A 16,725-nucleotide genomic window follows, 5' to 3' on the forward strand; every position below is an offset into this window, starting at 1 on the left:
TCTCTAATCCATTTATACAACACATGGTCGCAACATAATATGATCGATGGAACTAAAAAACAGAGAATTTTGAGTTAGTTAAACCTGAATAAGCTCTAAACCTCTCCTCTAATAAGCTCTAAACCTCCCAAAAAAATATTATTGGTGTATGTTAGAGTAAATTGCATGCATAACATTTCAATTAAGTTTTCATTAGATTTCCTTGAAAATAGAATACGCCTTCCAATAACAGAAATGCAGACGTGTAATTTGGCTTGCAGATTTGTCTATATACAACCCCATAATCTATGTGCTCTTGCAGTTTTAGGAATAATGATAATGGTGTTTCAAATATAACTTAGAATTGTCGTTGAAGGTCCATAATCTTATATAGCTCCGTATAAACCGATTCCATAATTTTATGAGTTTATCTATATATGCCGTCATATAGCTTGCTATATTCTCAATTTTCAATATATTTCATTTCATTTAGACTGTCGTGGATCGTTTGATAGGTTACTTTTGAAATGTTGCAACATATATCTCTGTTTTTAACAGCAACCAAAATATGCGGTAACAAAAAAAAGAACAAATAATCGTCAGCCACTATCGGCGACAACTACATCCACAGAAACGCCGTTCACGGCAGCATAAATAACAAACAAAGAAACACAACAAAACCAGCGGGTGAAATATTTGTTTGAGGCAACATCACAACAACAAGAAAAATCAGCAATAGAGCAACAACCAGCCAGACAGCAACCAAACAAACAACATCGCGTTTAACACTACAACAGAATTTTGCACAATTGTTCACAGAACCTCATCCAGAGATATCAGTCAGAGTACTGTGAATGAAGGAGCTTCCAAAAGTAGCATGGATTATCGAATCACCCAGCTGATCAAGCCAACGAAAACCGGCAATGGCATGAATAGAGCTCTCGAAAAGGTTGCCGCTGCAATCTTGGACATACGTTCTAAGTACAATCGGCTAGGTACTTTGAGAAACCATGGAAAATCTTAAGACAACACCGAATACTGGCACTAACCAATAAGCCGGCACCATTTAACGGTTAAGCAATTTGCGAGATTCGAAATTCGCAATACAAAGTTCTATGAGTGGTCTTGTCAGTTAAATTGTGCCAAGTAGCGATAACAATCATTTTTGTTGGTGGAGGTTTTACTTTTTGGGGGCATATTCTTTGTATTTGGATTTTTAGGTTTTTTTGTTTTGTCATTGGACAAAAAACTATAACCCAAAACTCTGGGTAGGGTTTACGAATTTCCCTATTTTTTATGTCATATAAGCAGAAGAATAATTTTCAAAGTTGCTACACTAATAAGAAAATCTGTCCCGTTATCAAAGATTGTAGTGTTTTAAGTAAAATGCGTCTTTAAAATAAAGTCCTGAAAGATACCCCTTACTTTTGAATACATTTTAGTTTTTAAGACAATTTTGTTTCCGTTTTATGAAAAGATCCTCATTTTAAAGTCGAATATCCTAACTCTGCGAACCAAATGCCTTCATTACAATGAGATGATAAATGCACCAGGGAAAACTTTACATCAGAAAATTGCATCTTGTATGTAAAAAAAAAATTCAAAACTTCCTTTCGTTTTTAAGGACAAGAAATCTTTGTGCCCACTACAATATTTCTTAAGTGTAAATTCCATGATGAAGAAGGGGAATTCCTTTTTTTATCCATGAGTGCAGTCGGCTCACTAGAGCAACTCTTTGAAATAATTACAAACAATAGTTGGATAGGACAAAATCTAAAAGAATTTGTCTATAAATCAAGAAATTGTATCCTTAATATAAAAATCACAAACTGATGAAAACATTGTCCATATTTCCTCCAGTAATGGTTATTGATACACCTTCAAGGTGGATCCAAATAATCGCTGCAGAATGAATACCTAAACATCAACATAAAATACCAATATCCTCCATTTGGAATCCCAGTACATAAACCCTAAGTTCTGTTGAAATAACGATTTTTTTCCTTAAACAAAAACAAACCAAACCAAAACATAATGAATTGCGAATGAGACAAAGAATTTTGGGATTTATTTGTTACCTTTTTTTTTGATTTGAGACCATTGTGAGATTGTGTTGCACTACTGAAACAAAAACATCATTATTTTCAATCTCGGCGCAACAACCTTAAAAGCTGATCTGTCTTTACCGGTGATCCTCATCCTCCATGTGGGCCAATGTTGATGTTTATGTTGCTGCTGTTGTTGGTGTTTGGTATGCTTTTGTGAGTTTGGTTTGCATAATTTCGTAAATTGCAATCGATTTGCATATCCGTCCACAGCAATGTTGTTAAATCCATTGAAACTACAACAGCAACAATAACACACAGATCACCAGCAACAATTGTCTGATTGTTTTTTACACACAGTAATCGAACTAAGCCATTGATCCGGCCGGTTACTTTGGACCAACAACAAGTCTGGCTAAAATCGGTTGGATGGACGGACCAGAGACATTCATTTGTTTGACAACAATGTCGTACATCAAGCTAGTGGCCTCGTATGTCTTCCACCGTCTACGATTTTGACTGAAGCTTCTAGAGTCTGTCATAGGGAGTTGAGAAATAAAATCTCTACAAAGCCCAACAACATAAGAAAATGAGAATGACAAAAAAATCGGACAAAAGAATGTCAATCTTGACATTTTCATGTTTATTGTTTCTGTTGTTGTTGCTGGTTATGTTGATGTCATCACAGTTTCAATTTCCTTTCGTAATGGTACCTTGAAGCTTGCTTATCCTTAGGGGTTATTTGTGAATACGACGAACACTTCCTTTTGGTCATAAAATCTTTTGGACATTGATTCATGATCGAACGATATGCTATATATGTACCCGGTGAATTAAGGCGATATGTGCATTCGAATGTCCAGATTTGGATTATCCTCGAGCCTTAATCGATTATTTGCAAAACTTGGTATAAGATATTCCTTTATGATACTACCTAAATGTTTGTGATTCAGATAAAGCTATAGCTCCCATGTATATGAAGTGAAATCTGGATAGGAGATTAGTTTATAAGGGGGTTAATAAGATCATGGATCATTTTTTTTTTTCTTCAAATATCGGAAGAAATCTTTAAAACATTGTGGACTAGTATTCGAGAATATTTTATTCAAATTTAACCATTTACACATGGTAGAAAATATATCTTTATATCGGGTGAATTTATATATATTCCTATGCCCTATGTGGCATACATATGCAACGAAATATATTTAAGGACATTGTTATACTTCTGACTTACTACATCAATCTGAACAAATTCTGGGTTAACATGGCAATGATTGACATAAGTAACAGCATATTTGAGGTCATTTACTCACTACTCTTCGTCTTCATTGCCGTAGTCATCATCAAACTCTATATTTTACTGTTGCTTGTTTATTTTATCCAATCATAATTTTCGTGAAATTTTACCACTTAAAAATTATCAATATTGCAATTTGCTGTAGCCTTTCGTTGCCAACAATGACAATTATTTGGCTTAAAATCACAAACCCTTAGTCGATGGTAAAACGAAATGTAGCTGGTCCAATTGTGGCTACAGTTCTTGAATCTCCAGCGTGATTCACAAATGGATTTTTGATTGGCGGTTGTTTGAGTTCGATTTTTGGCGAAAGTCTGCGCCATTTTGAGATGAAAAAAATCAATATTTGCATTGCAATGGACTTGAATTGAATGGATGTCGCCTTGGTCTTTCACGTTGTCCTGCTTTTTGTTGGTTTGCTTATTGTGGTTATACTTTTTGCTTGTTTTGTTTGGTTAGGTTAGTTTATCTGTTGTAAGGGGAGATCGAAATAGGAAAACGTTCATCATAAAATGCGGAGGTCTCAAAACCTAAGCGAAAATTGCATGTCACTACGCACTAAATAAATATGAGTTTTTTTTTCTTTGGCTGATTAACTTGTGCAAATGCTGAGTATTGCATGTCGTCTTGCGCCCAGAGATGGAAATGCAGTTGAATATGTTTATGCAACCCAACGATGATAATGTTGTTGCTCCACTTTTTGTGGCAAAATGCTTTTAAAAGACCACAAACAATCCAACAAAAAAAATGAATTGATCATCTGAGAGGTACACTGAAAAAATGAAGGCAACAAATGGGAATATAATCCATTCTTATACACTTTTATTTTGAAATTCGAAAATTTAATTGCCAGGATGATTAGGACATCAATCGGATATGTAGCATTCGATGTAGTTGAGTATTAACGTCAGGTACCTTAGCTTTAAGCTGGTCTTATGTAAAATACTCCCAGAAAAAAAACTATGGATCAGTTCATATGAGAACAACATCTAATAAAGGTACAATATAGACCACAACTACTACGATAGAGTGGACACATATAACATCTCTAGAGTAAAAGAAACCTACTGGTTGCTGAAGAAGTCGAATCGGTAGATCAGATTAAATGTTGGCTATTCCGACACATGCCCATTTGCAATATTCGCCATTTTACTTGTTGTTACAAGTGCTTGTTCAAAGATTCAATCCCATACTTTTATTGGTTTCGAGGCAAGAATGCTTTCACAGATGCACCCAAAGAAGGCATATCACCCAAAAATGAACGGTGAACATGCAAGATGTATGTCGCAATGTCGAATGTTATTTTCTCGAAAAATATATCAAACATATTCCATTACACAGTCCAATAATAATATTTCGCTCTTGAAACATCTATGGGTAGACGACTGATCACCAATGATGAAGATCATATATTCTACACAGGGTCTCCCTTATCAAAATGCTCTCTACCCAATTAAAAATACCGGAAAAAATTGCAACTAGACACAACACAGAGATGGACAAATATACCTGGATAGCAAAGATTACATGTAGCCATTGTAGATTGTTTTACTTAAACGGTCTGTTACTTTTAAACTGTTTCTCAAGGTGTATTCATAAATGTGATCTAAAAATGATGTGTTGACGATATCGATAAGCATGCGCATGCCATTTAGGAGACTGAAAAAAAATTTGGAAAGAAAGAAATATGGCAACAAAAAAATCAAAGATGTACTGTTATAGTGTTGTGTGTTGACTGCTTTATTTTTTGCCATGCGTGTATGAGACGCTCTCTCTCACGCATTGCGCTGCCAAATGCCTATGAATGACTGGCGGGTTCTTTTAGACCTTCGTTTTGGACGATATAGATTGCCTTGTACATCGCTAACGACAGCCGATATTAAGAGAAAAGTCAAAATAACCGTCAGTACGTCAAACAATCCATATGCCAACAGCAACACCGCTGCCTTAGTTAACCTGTACAATGCTACGATAGCCACAGAGCCACAAGTATGCATATGTCTCGTTTGCCTGAGTGAATTTGTGCCACTCATTACGAATCGGATGTTTACTGGAATGTTTTTCTGATGGAACATGAAGAACGAGACTGCAAAATGTTTACCAACTGATTACAAACTGGTGCATGAAGAAGCTTCCATTATAGGTCTGAGGTGATAAGTATGTATTTTGGTCCCAAAAAGAGTATGAGTGGAGCAGTTTGAAAAGGGATGGAAGGCCCTGCCTATCTTCTTGGGGCATTTTGATAGGCTCCACACGCAGAGAAGAAACATGGTTGCCACGATCATATGCGAAGAGCAAAATAGTGTACTTGGAGGAATTTTACGCCCTGTACAAAATTTCACATAAATCGGAGTAAAACTTTGGCCTCTTGGGCCATAGGTGTATAAATCGGGCGAAAACTATGTATAGGAGAAATATCTAAATCTAAACCGATTTCAATCAATCTTGACATACGCAGTTTGAATGATAATTCTACTCTCTGTGCAAAATTTAACGAAAATCGAAATAAAACTATGACCTTTGGTCACATGAGTGTAAATCGGACTATATATCTTTCGTCCGATTTACACTCATGTGACCAAAGGTCATAGTTTTATTTCGATTTTCGTTAAATTTTGCACAGAGAGTAGAATTATCATTCAAACTGGGAGCTATATCTAAATCTGAACCGATTTCAACCAAATTCAGCACCCATATCTAGAATATTAAGTCTACTCCGTGTGCAAAATTTCACGTAACTCGAAGTAAAACGTTGGCCTCTGTGGTCATATAGTTCATATCGGGCGAAACATATATACGGGAGCTATAACTAAATATGAACCGATGGAAACTATATCTAAATCTGAACTAAAAATCAATAGGGTTATATTCTGTCCCAAAACACAAACTGTTGTCAAATTTGAAGTCGATTAGACTAAAACAGAGACCTATACTTTAATCACAAAAATGTGTTCAGAGAGAAGCGGACGGCGGACATGGCTAGATCAACTCAGGGACTTGGGATAATTGCCAAAGACACTGTATGTCTATCTTATCTCCTTCTGGGTGTTGCAAACATGTGCACTAACTTATAAAACCCTGTTCCACAGTGTGACCCAGGGTATAAATAAGTAGTTATGGGGGACCGTGTAATAATTCCACATATATCTATAAGAAAACAATAAAAATATTCTTATCTTAAAATATTCATGGATTTTCATTTAATTAATATAAAAAGTTTGTCGCATTGCAAAAATAATTTTAATGTCTATTGCTACCATATTTTCTTATAGGCCTAGAATCACGTTGCAAGTATTAATAAAGGATCCATTCTGGGCGTTTGTGAGATGTATGCCAAATCATTTAGGCAAATAGTTCTCAGAGTAAGTACTTCCCATTTTTACCTAGTTTCCTAACTTTAAAATTAATACCTAACGAGAGACCTACTGACATCACATTTTGATAGACCCTGTTTACGTAAAGTAATAGATCGATCGAAATCAAGAAAAGAAAAAGTTTAGGAATTCGAAATTTTTTGTTATTCAAATTTATTTTCAAAGTTTAGAAAGAATATGTTTTACAAACAATTTTTCCTCAACTATACTTATCGCCAATGTTAACTGCTTGCCGGTCAGACAGAAAAGGGAACGATATGACTATCAAAAGTAATGAGGAGGCCCAAAATATTTGGAAATAATAAGGGAAATTTCTCTCATTGATTTCAAGCAAAGGTTCTTTTTATTACTAATTAAGTATAGTTACTCATGACAATGAGCGAGTGTAATGTATGTCGCTAGTACAATATTCATTAAGAAACAAAAAACAGCAACAACAATATCAATGGATCAATGCATATGCTAGCTAACGCACAAGCCATTGCTATTGTAGTTGCTATTTCTATGTTATTGCTTGTTAAAGAGGATAGACAAAAATGAGAGTAATATGAATCGAAACCTCAAACAAAAACAATTATGTATGGGAATTTTAACAATTACTTTAGCAATGCAGTGTAGACGATAAATAAAGTATGAATGAATTTATAATGTTAACATAATGCAAAGAAATTTAACAGAATGCAACGAAATGTAAAGAAATAAACTACAGAGTCTGTTAAAGAAGAAAATATGTTAAATTATAAGTATTATATGAATGAATGAAGATCATTATTAAGTATTTAAAAAGTAAATTATGAAATATGGTAAAAATTATTTCTGTTAGGTTGGAGGAAGAACATTTTCGCCAACATTCTCCCCCCGAAGAACGACTGTTTTTGATGATGATTAATTAAGCGGAGGCCATTCGTTGGGAGTATTTTAGTTGAGCATCACAGCTCCGCTATGCTCCGACTCACAGCGATTTGAACAAGGCCCCGTTGTAAATTGAAGGTATGCTTAGTTGGCTATTGTATTTTGGGCTATTGGTGTTGGCTGGTCTGGTGAATCTCCTGGAAGAAAGCAAATTTTAGAGATAGGTCTTTTGAATATTTTATTTTTTGTTAGAATCGATACCACCCTTATGTGTCCATCGGCTCCAGAATGCGTTTCTTTTATACGTCCAAGTTGCCATTGGCCAGGACCACATCTCTCATCTGCGATTAAGACCAAATCTCCAACTTTCGCATTTGGTTCTGGATTTAACCATTTTGGTCTAGCCTGTAGTCGGTTGAGATATTCGTTCCGCCACCTTTTCCAGAAATGTTGCTTTAACCTTTCTATATATTTCCATCGTGTAAGATAGTTGACTGGGGTTTCAAGCAACGATGGTTCCTGAATACAAACTGTTGGCTCGCCAATTAAAAAATGGCCAGGAGTCAATACATCAAAGTCCGCTGGATCTGGTGTCAAAGGAGCAAGGGGTCGAGAGTTTAAGCAACCCTCAATTTGACATAGTAATGTGCTTAACTCCTCAAAGGTCAAAAGCCGTTCGTTAGTTATTCGTTTTAGATGAAATTTAGCCGACTTGACACCAGCTTCCCAAAGACCTCCAAAATTTGGTGAAGCTGGTGGAATGAAGTGCCAGTTCGTCTCGCATAAGCTCAGTGCTTGCTTTAAATCGTCGTGCAATGAATTGGACTTCCTACTATGTAAAATTTGGAGCTCTTTGGAGGCCCCAACAAAATTCGTGCCACAATCAGAGTATAAGTCTGTGCAAGCTCCCCTTCTGGCAACAAAGCGTCGAAATGCCGCCAGAAATGCATTGGTGGTAAGGTCCGAAACGGCCTCCAAGTGTATGGCCTTTGTGACCATACAAATAAATAGGCATATATAGCCCTTGGAAGTCGCAGAAGACCTAACAGAAGAGGCTTTAATTGTTATGGGGCCTGCAAAATCTACCCCACTATGCTTGAAAGGACGTGATGGCTTAATACGGATACTAGGCAGATTCCCCATGATTTGACGAGCAGTCTTGGCCGATTGTCGAAAGCATGGCATGCATCTATGTATAATAGTTTTCGCCAATTGGTTACCTGACACTATCCAGAATTTACGATTTACATACGACATGGTCAATGTAATGCCACCATGAAGTGTCCTAATATGTGCATCTAAAATCAAAAGTTTTGATAAAGGATTTGACTTTGCCAATATAATGGGGTGTTTTACACAATAAGGTAAATCTGAATTTTGTAGGCGTCCGCCTACACGAATAATACCATCCTCGTCCAGATAAGGCATAAGCTTCAAAATGGAACTGTTTCTTATCTGACGCTTTAAAGCAAGCAGCTTAAACTCATCAGGAAAGTCAATTTTCTGTGTCAATTTGACAAGAGAATGTAAAGTTAGATTAATTTCTGACGTCGTAAGAAATCCTATTTGCTTGTTCCTCTTGTCTTGGCAATTGTGTACAAATCTTGTACATAAAGAAAGCACCCGTAGCAGGGTTTCTAATTTAGAGTATTTTTGCAAAATTTCAGGATACTGCAAAACCTCTGAATTATGAGCAGAAATCTTCGCCCCCTTTTCTTCCAGATTCGTTTCCAAATTGGGAAGATTCTGGGGCCACAAATCCGAAGATTCATAAAGGAAATTTGGTCCACGCCACCAAATTTCATTCTCAACCAATTCCCCAGGAATAATTCCTCGCGAAGCAGAATCTGCCGGATTCAGACCCGATGGAATATACCGCCATTCCAGTGGGTCACTAAATCTTTGAATTTCTGCCACCCTGTTGGCGACAAAAACATTCCAGTTGGAAGGAGATTTTCTTATCCAACTTAAAACAGTTGAACTATCACTCCAATAATAAAATTTCGAAATTTGCAAATCTCTTAACGAGATCTTGATTTTCTGAACCACCTTAATCAACAAGGATGCTGCGCACAATTCCAAACGTGGAATTGTCAAAACTTTAATGGGTGAAATTTTGGATTTGGCCTGAATCAGGTTGACAACAATATTACTAGTGGTCACGACTCTTGTATAGGCAACAGCCGCATATGCTACTGTTGATGCATCACAAAAGCAATGCAATTCAACTTCTGAGTGCTTTGACCAGTTAATCCATCTAGGAATTCTTATCCTTTCCAGATCAGGTAATGAAAAACGATATTTAAGCCAGCGATTGCTAATAGATTCCGGTATTTCTGAATCCCAATCAACTCCGTGTTCCCAAAGACTTTTAAATATGGACTTTGCGACAACTGTACATGGGGTCAACCAACCCAGTGGATCGTATAGCCTAGCAGATTCTGATAAAATTGATCTTTTCGTTGGAGTATGAGACTCAGCAAGTACTATCTTGAACGAAAATGAATCGTCGTCAGTGTTCCACTGTATACCCAGCGTCTTGATAGTTTTATCCTTACTAAAATCAAAAACTATGGATGGGTCCCTGTGTTCCTCGGGGATTTCACGAAGTAAATCCACAGAATTCGTTGTCCATTTTCTGAGATTGCATCCAGCCTTCTTAAGAAGACCACACAAGTCTCTGTATAAAAGTAGTGCATTCTCAAAAGAGTCAGAGCCCGACAAAATGTCGTCAACATATGTATCGGACAGCAAAATTCTTGAAGCCTCAGGAAATTCGGAATAAAAATCATGAGCCAGTTTTCGAAGAACCCTGATAGCTAAATATGGTGCGGATGTAGTACCATACGTCACCGTGTTTAGCTCATATATCGATATTTCTTCAAAAGGCCTGAACCTCCAAAGAATCTGCTGAAATTTACGATGATGTGGAGAAACCATTATCTGTCGGAACATTTTTTCAATGTCCGCAGTGAAGGCTATTCTATGTCTTCTCCACTGAGTTATAACAGTAGGTAATTCATTCTGAAGGGCTGGCCCCGCAGATAGTAAATCGTTGAGAGAATCCATACCCTTCCTGTGGCTACTACCATCAAATACCACCCTCATCTTAGTGGTAGAACTGTCTTCTTTAAAGACACCATGATGAGGTAGAAAGTAGGAATTATGTCGAACATCCCTTGGATATGTCCCAATCCTGGACATATGACCCAAGGATTCGTATTCGCGCATGAATGTCCTGTAAGAGTCTGCAAAGGTCGAGCGTCTCGAGAAAGATATTTCTAATTGCCTAAAACGCCTAAATGCGTTGTCAACATTGTTACTCACCACAGGCAGAGAATTATCTCGTAGAAGAGATTTAAATGGTAAATCAACTTCATAGTGACCACATCTGGTTCTCTTTGTAGTACGCTCAAAATGAGCCTCACAAGAAATTTCTTCAGCATTTAAATCCCTGTTTGAAGCCACCTCTTCCTGCTCCCAAAACGATTTCAAAATAGACTCCAGATTGGTATTATGAATGTGAACCCTATTGGAAGATATAGAGCCTGTGCGGCCAGAAAATACCCAACCAAAATGAGTATTCTGAAAAAAGAGTTCACCATGGACAAATGATTCTGCAGGTATTTTTATCCTTGAGCAGATATCGGACCCCAGAATCATATCTATTTTATCCGCATTGTAAAATTGGGGATCAGCCAAATTTTCACTGTCAATATTTGGCAAAGAAATATTTCTCGAAAAATATTCCGGAGTGTATGATGACAAATTCGTCAGGACCAAAGCCCTACAAGAAATAACCGGTTCATTTCTACGAGTGAATAAACTCACGTCAACAGAAAACCGTGAAAAACTACATTTACCTTCACCTATCCCGACTACTTCATAATTGCACCTGTCCTTCTTAAGGCCCATCATCTGAACCGCCGATTCCGTTATTAAACTGCCCTGTGAGCCCGGGTCAAGCAAAGCTCTCAGAGGAAATCGACCATGGTTCGAGTTAACAATCAAGCGAATAGTGTAAAGAAGTACAGATTGGAAGGAATTGCCAAAATGGGAAGTAATTCTATTATTCGAGGACGTAGGGCAATTTTCATTAATAGAATCTGGGACTTCAGGCTCAGTACTGTGGAGGACAGTATGATGAGGCTGGTGACAAGTAATACATCGGAAAGGTGACACACAAGTATCAGGATTATGGCCGGGGAAAAGACAATTGCGACAAATACCCGAAGTAGAAACATATTTATTTTTATCTGAGAAGCTCAGAGCCAAAAATTTATAACATTTGGCCAAAGGGTGCAATTTATTGCAATAAGAACATTGGCCCTTAACAGGCTTTGAAATTTTACCTGCATTACAAGTCGTCCTCTTAGAACTCATTTTACTGGATTTAACATTTTTTGAATTGCCCCTCATATTATCCATTGGAAAATTATCTCTAAGAGATTCAAGAGTTCTAAAAGTCCTCTCTAGAAACTCAAACATTTCAGCACGGTTTGGGATTTCAGTAGACGAACGTAGGGATTGTTCCCATTCCTTACGAGTCTGTAAATCCAGCTTCTGTCCAATAAGATGTATTATGATAGGATCCCAACTTTGAGTATCCATACCTAGATTCCTCAAAGACGACAAACATTCCTGTGTAGAGTCGAGCAAATTCTTGATGGAAATATATCCACCATCTGACTTTTCAATACCAAATAATTTACCTATCAAGTTACCCACAATTATCCTCTTATTGTGGTATCTTGATTCGAGAATGTTCCAAGCCGAGTCATAATTCGCATCAGTGGCAGATATATTTTTAATCAAATTTGCAGCCTCTCCACTTAAAGTACCCTTGAGGTAATAAAACTTTTGGATCTTAGTTAAGGAATCGTTGTTATGGACAAGGGAGAAATATATGTCGCGGAAGGAGATCCACTCCATATATTCTCCCGTAAATTTTGGCAATGATATCTTAGGTAATCTCGTGTCGACACCGATGGTCGTGTCCACGCGGCTATGTGGCACAGCGAAAGTACTAGCAAAAGGTGATTGAGTAGAGTTATGTGGCAATGCATCAAGAAGCTTTCCTTTGAAAGTAAAATACAATTCCGAAAACTCAAAATAAAAATCCTCATCTAAATACGGAACATGTCCCTCATCCAATGACTCTTCTTGCACAACTCGAAGAATTTCTTGATGTTGACTTTCGAAAATATTGAAAATGTCGTCAACGCGTTGTGCCAAAGAAGTCACATAACCTGAAGTTCTCAAAGAGTCTTGCTTCGAATCGAATCGATCCGCATACTTTCGCAAAAACACCAACGCGTCACGTTGTCTTTGAATCATTACCTCTAAATCACCCATAATCAAACGCAGAAAATATCAATAAAAAAAACACGCGGTTCTTTTTATTCGAGAAAAGAAAATTATCCGTAAAAAATCACAAAAAATCTGAATTAAATCGCGAATTCCCGGGTTTCGGCACCAAATGTTTACGTAAAGTAATAGATCGATCGAAATCAAGAAAAGAAAAAGTTTAGGAATTCGAAATTTTTTGTTATTCAAATTTATTTTCAAGTTTCGAAAGAATATGTTTTACAAACACTTTTTCTTGAACTATACTTATCGCCAATGTTAACTGCTTGCTGGTCAGACAGAAAAAGGGAACGATATGACTATCAAAAGTAATGAGGAGGCCCAAAATATTTGGAAATAATAAGGGAAATTTCTCTCATTGATTTCTTTTTATTACTAATTAAGTATAGTTACTCATGACAATGAGCGAGTGTAATGTATGTCGCTAGTACAATATTCATTAAGAAACAAAAAACAGCAACAACAATATCAATGGATCAATGCATATGCTAGCTAACGCACAAGCCATTGCTATTGTAGTTGCTATTTCTATGTTATTGCTTGTTAAAGAGGATAGACAAAAATGAGAGTAATATGAATCGAAACCTCAAACAAAAACAATTATGTATGGGAAATTTTAACAATTACTTTAGCAATGCAGTGTAGACGATAAATAAAGTATGAATGAATTTATAATGTTAACATAATGCAAAGAAATTTAACAGAATGCAACGAAATGTAAAGAAATAAACTACAGAGTCTGTTAAAGAATAAAATATGTTAAATTATAAGTATTATATGAATGAATGAAGATCATTATTAAGTATTTAAAAGTAAATTATGAAATATGGTAAAAATTATTTCTGTTAGGTTGGAGGAAGAACATTTTCGCCAACAACCCAAATAACTAAGCTAGTGAAAATTACAACAAAAGGCCCACAGATTTCGTTCTATATCCTTCCGCTACTACCCATATTCATTGCAGAATACCTGTTGCCAATTTGTATTGCCCCCCATCTTGCCATCACAAAAATCCTTTGATACCACAGACATGCAATGCCATTTTCGTTGATATTAGAGGGTCGTTAAGGAGTTACGTGCAGTATTCTTCCCTTCGTCACACATATCCTTGGCTAAAAATTAAGCTTAAAAATGCAAAGTTTTTGCTCCTTCGTTCAATTTCTTTTTGGCTTTTGGTTATAATTTATTGGGTTTTTATGCATTACATTACACAGTCGAAGCAAAAGTAAGCAATGATGGCGGTGGTGGTTGCTGTATAGATGCTAATGGGGATAGAGTTGATGGTGCTTCCTTGCAAAAGCCCCCAAAAAAAAAACTTGGGAACTGTCTGAAAATAAGTTTTCACATTGATGACCCAATTTGCAGGCACATTCATTTGGCTGAGACAACAGCAGCAGCTACATCCAGCAACAACAAATCCATTGAGATGTCGATAAAAATCTCAAGTTAATTTTTTATTATCATGAAAGCGTTGAAAATCTTTGTAAGAAATTTCTTTGTAATAAAATATGGTTCTTCTCTCCCCCGGCATAACCCAGGCTCAACCCCCGCTCCGTCTCTCTCTGTTTCTATTCTACTTAGCTCAAGGAAAGCAGAGTTTCTTAATTTAAAATATATATCATCAAAACATGCAACCCATCACCCACCCTCCTGCCACCGTTGGCTATGGCATGGCCAAGAAGAAATTCCAAAAGATGATTTTGAAATATGACCCTCTACTCGACAGAAAGGCGAACGAGGAGCCTCTATAAAAATTCAATTACTATTCAGGTCACTTTGCCAGTAAAAGCTCCAGCTAAGGCAGTACTCTTGCCTGCCGTTTTAACTTGCGTCAGATGTAATGAAGTTCAATTAAAAGTTAATGAATTTTCATTTTCTGCTCCTGCCCACCACCTTAGCTCCCTTGCCTCTCCCTTCCATGCTAAGCATAATTTGCCCAATAAATTTCCTTAAATGTTAACAATTAATAATCGAAGGCAAAAAAAATAAGAATTAGTTCATCATTTGGCCTTGCTTGCATCAAAGGGCAAAAATTGTTAAAAAAAACATAAAACTGTGGACCATAATAATTGAGAGAAAAAAATGTGCATCAGTTACAATGAATTCCATTAGTAATGATTCATTTGAATTTCAAGTGGAGAATTTCTAGAGTGAAAGTTGGAGTTGGACAATATATATGGTACCTAAAAGTGTCCCATTAGAATATGATAAAATGGACGTGTAGAACATTAACAAATACACGAGGAGAATATACAAAAAGCAAACTCAATCAAACAGAAGTTAAACTATTCATGCCAACTGACAAAATGGGTCAGATGGCCTTCTAAGAGGTGAGGAAGATGATGAAGATTTGCAGTGGTTCATTTGACGATTTTTTAATAAAAAATCATCAAACCGGGTACGTCATTTTATCCTACGCTACTTAGCTAGCCTAAAATCTAGAACCAATACAATTTAAATTAGGATGCAGATCTCATTTATCGAATTTTTATTTTTTTTTTTGCGAAATAGTAATAAAACTATTCACGTACAAATAAATCCCTAATTCAAAAATTCAAATTATAAAGGCTACTTCAATGTCAAAAATGTTTTCTTAATTCAAAAAAAACTTTAAACCAACGATGCTAAATCCTCAAAATAAGTCTTAGCCTATATTTTAAGCTTTTTTCATAAGATTCAATATTTTAGTAAATTTAAGGACGATTTCTTTAAATCAAAGATTTGTTTCTTTACTTTAAATAAAATTTGAATTAGTTCAAAGAAATACGGCCTTAACGGAGGGATGCAAAATTACAAAATTTGTGTCATTAATTTAATAACAACAATTTTTGAAGCAAAGATTATAAACTTTTGTCATTAATTTAAAGAAAATTGTCCTTAATATTTTGTAAATTGAGCGTCCTAAAATTTAGGTTGCGTAATATTTAATATCACGTTAATATTTTTTTCAGTATATCTTCCAAAAAACTAGAATTTCATTATTGAGTTGCATATCGGACCACACTTGTAATCGATTTTTATACCATTTTACATCTATAACAAATGTTCTCGATTTGGGCCAGATATTCATAGCATCTACCGTCAAAAGATCGAATTTCAAGAAATTTCCTTGTATGGATGGGAGATACGTAAGATTCGAACATTAGGCTGTATACAAAAATTTCCTATTTTCCTATGTTTTTGAAAGGGAAAAATTCTTTTAGTTTTTGAAGAATGTATAAGGGTGCTAGCTAGGCCAATCAACGACCATTGCTTCTAATTTTTTTCAATAATTTATGGAAGCCTTCAAACAATAAAATATCAATAATTGTTAAGTGAAAAATGGATAACAGATTAGTTGAAGCAATCGTATTTTGGAACATGTCATGATCATCATCTCAAAGATCACAAAACATGAATAAATGCATGAACTTCCTTGTGACACTGGTGATGTTATCGATGGCGTTTTATTTAGTGGAGCTTACAATGGCCATTCGTATATATACTTGTGGACTTACTGACTGACTGGCCTTTTAATAATCCCATAAAAATTCTCATATTTGTCATCATTAAATGTTTATCTCCTTTTGGTAAAGGAAACAACGTATAAGCACCACCAGCAGAAGCAAGAGAAGGAGAAGCATCACGAATTGCATTGAAGGAACAAGTAGACGAACAATGATGCCAGTAAGAAGAAAGAACTCCAAGAAACAAATAAAAATAAATATAACCCATATCTGCCACTTAATAATTTCTCTTTAAAAAGGAATTTTGACGTTATTGATTGTTGTCGTTGGCCATTGGTTTGCAGGCTGTTCATCGACCATTG

General features: G+C 36.0%; 1 protein-coding gene across 1 annotated transcript in view; it reads left to right on the forward strand.

Annotated features, from left to right (window-relative positions):
- LOC142236969 (uncharacterized) overlaps positions 1 to 16,725 on the forward strand; it is a 242,965-nt gene that overhangs the window by 114,712 nt on the left and 111,528 nt on the right. Inside the window, exon 4 of the mRNA XM_075308251.1 lies at positions 6,597 to 6,686. The gene's annotated coding sequence lies outside the window, so the exon portion shown is untranslated. The remainder of the gene's footprint in view (positions 1 to 6,596; positions 6,687 to 16,725) is intronic.

Source organism: Haematobia irritans, chromosome 4, assembly GCF_050003625.1.
Source record: "Haematobia irritans isolate KBUSLIRL chromosome 4, ASM5000362v1, whole genome shotgun sequence".
Classification (NCBI taxonomy): Eukaryota; Metazoa; Arthropoda; class Insecta; order Diptera; family Muscidae; genus Haematobia; species Haematobia irritans.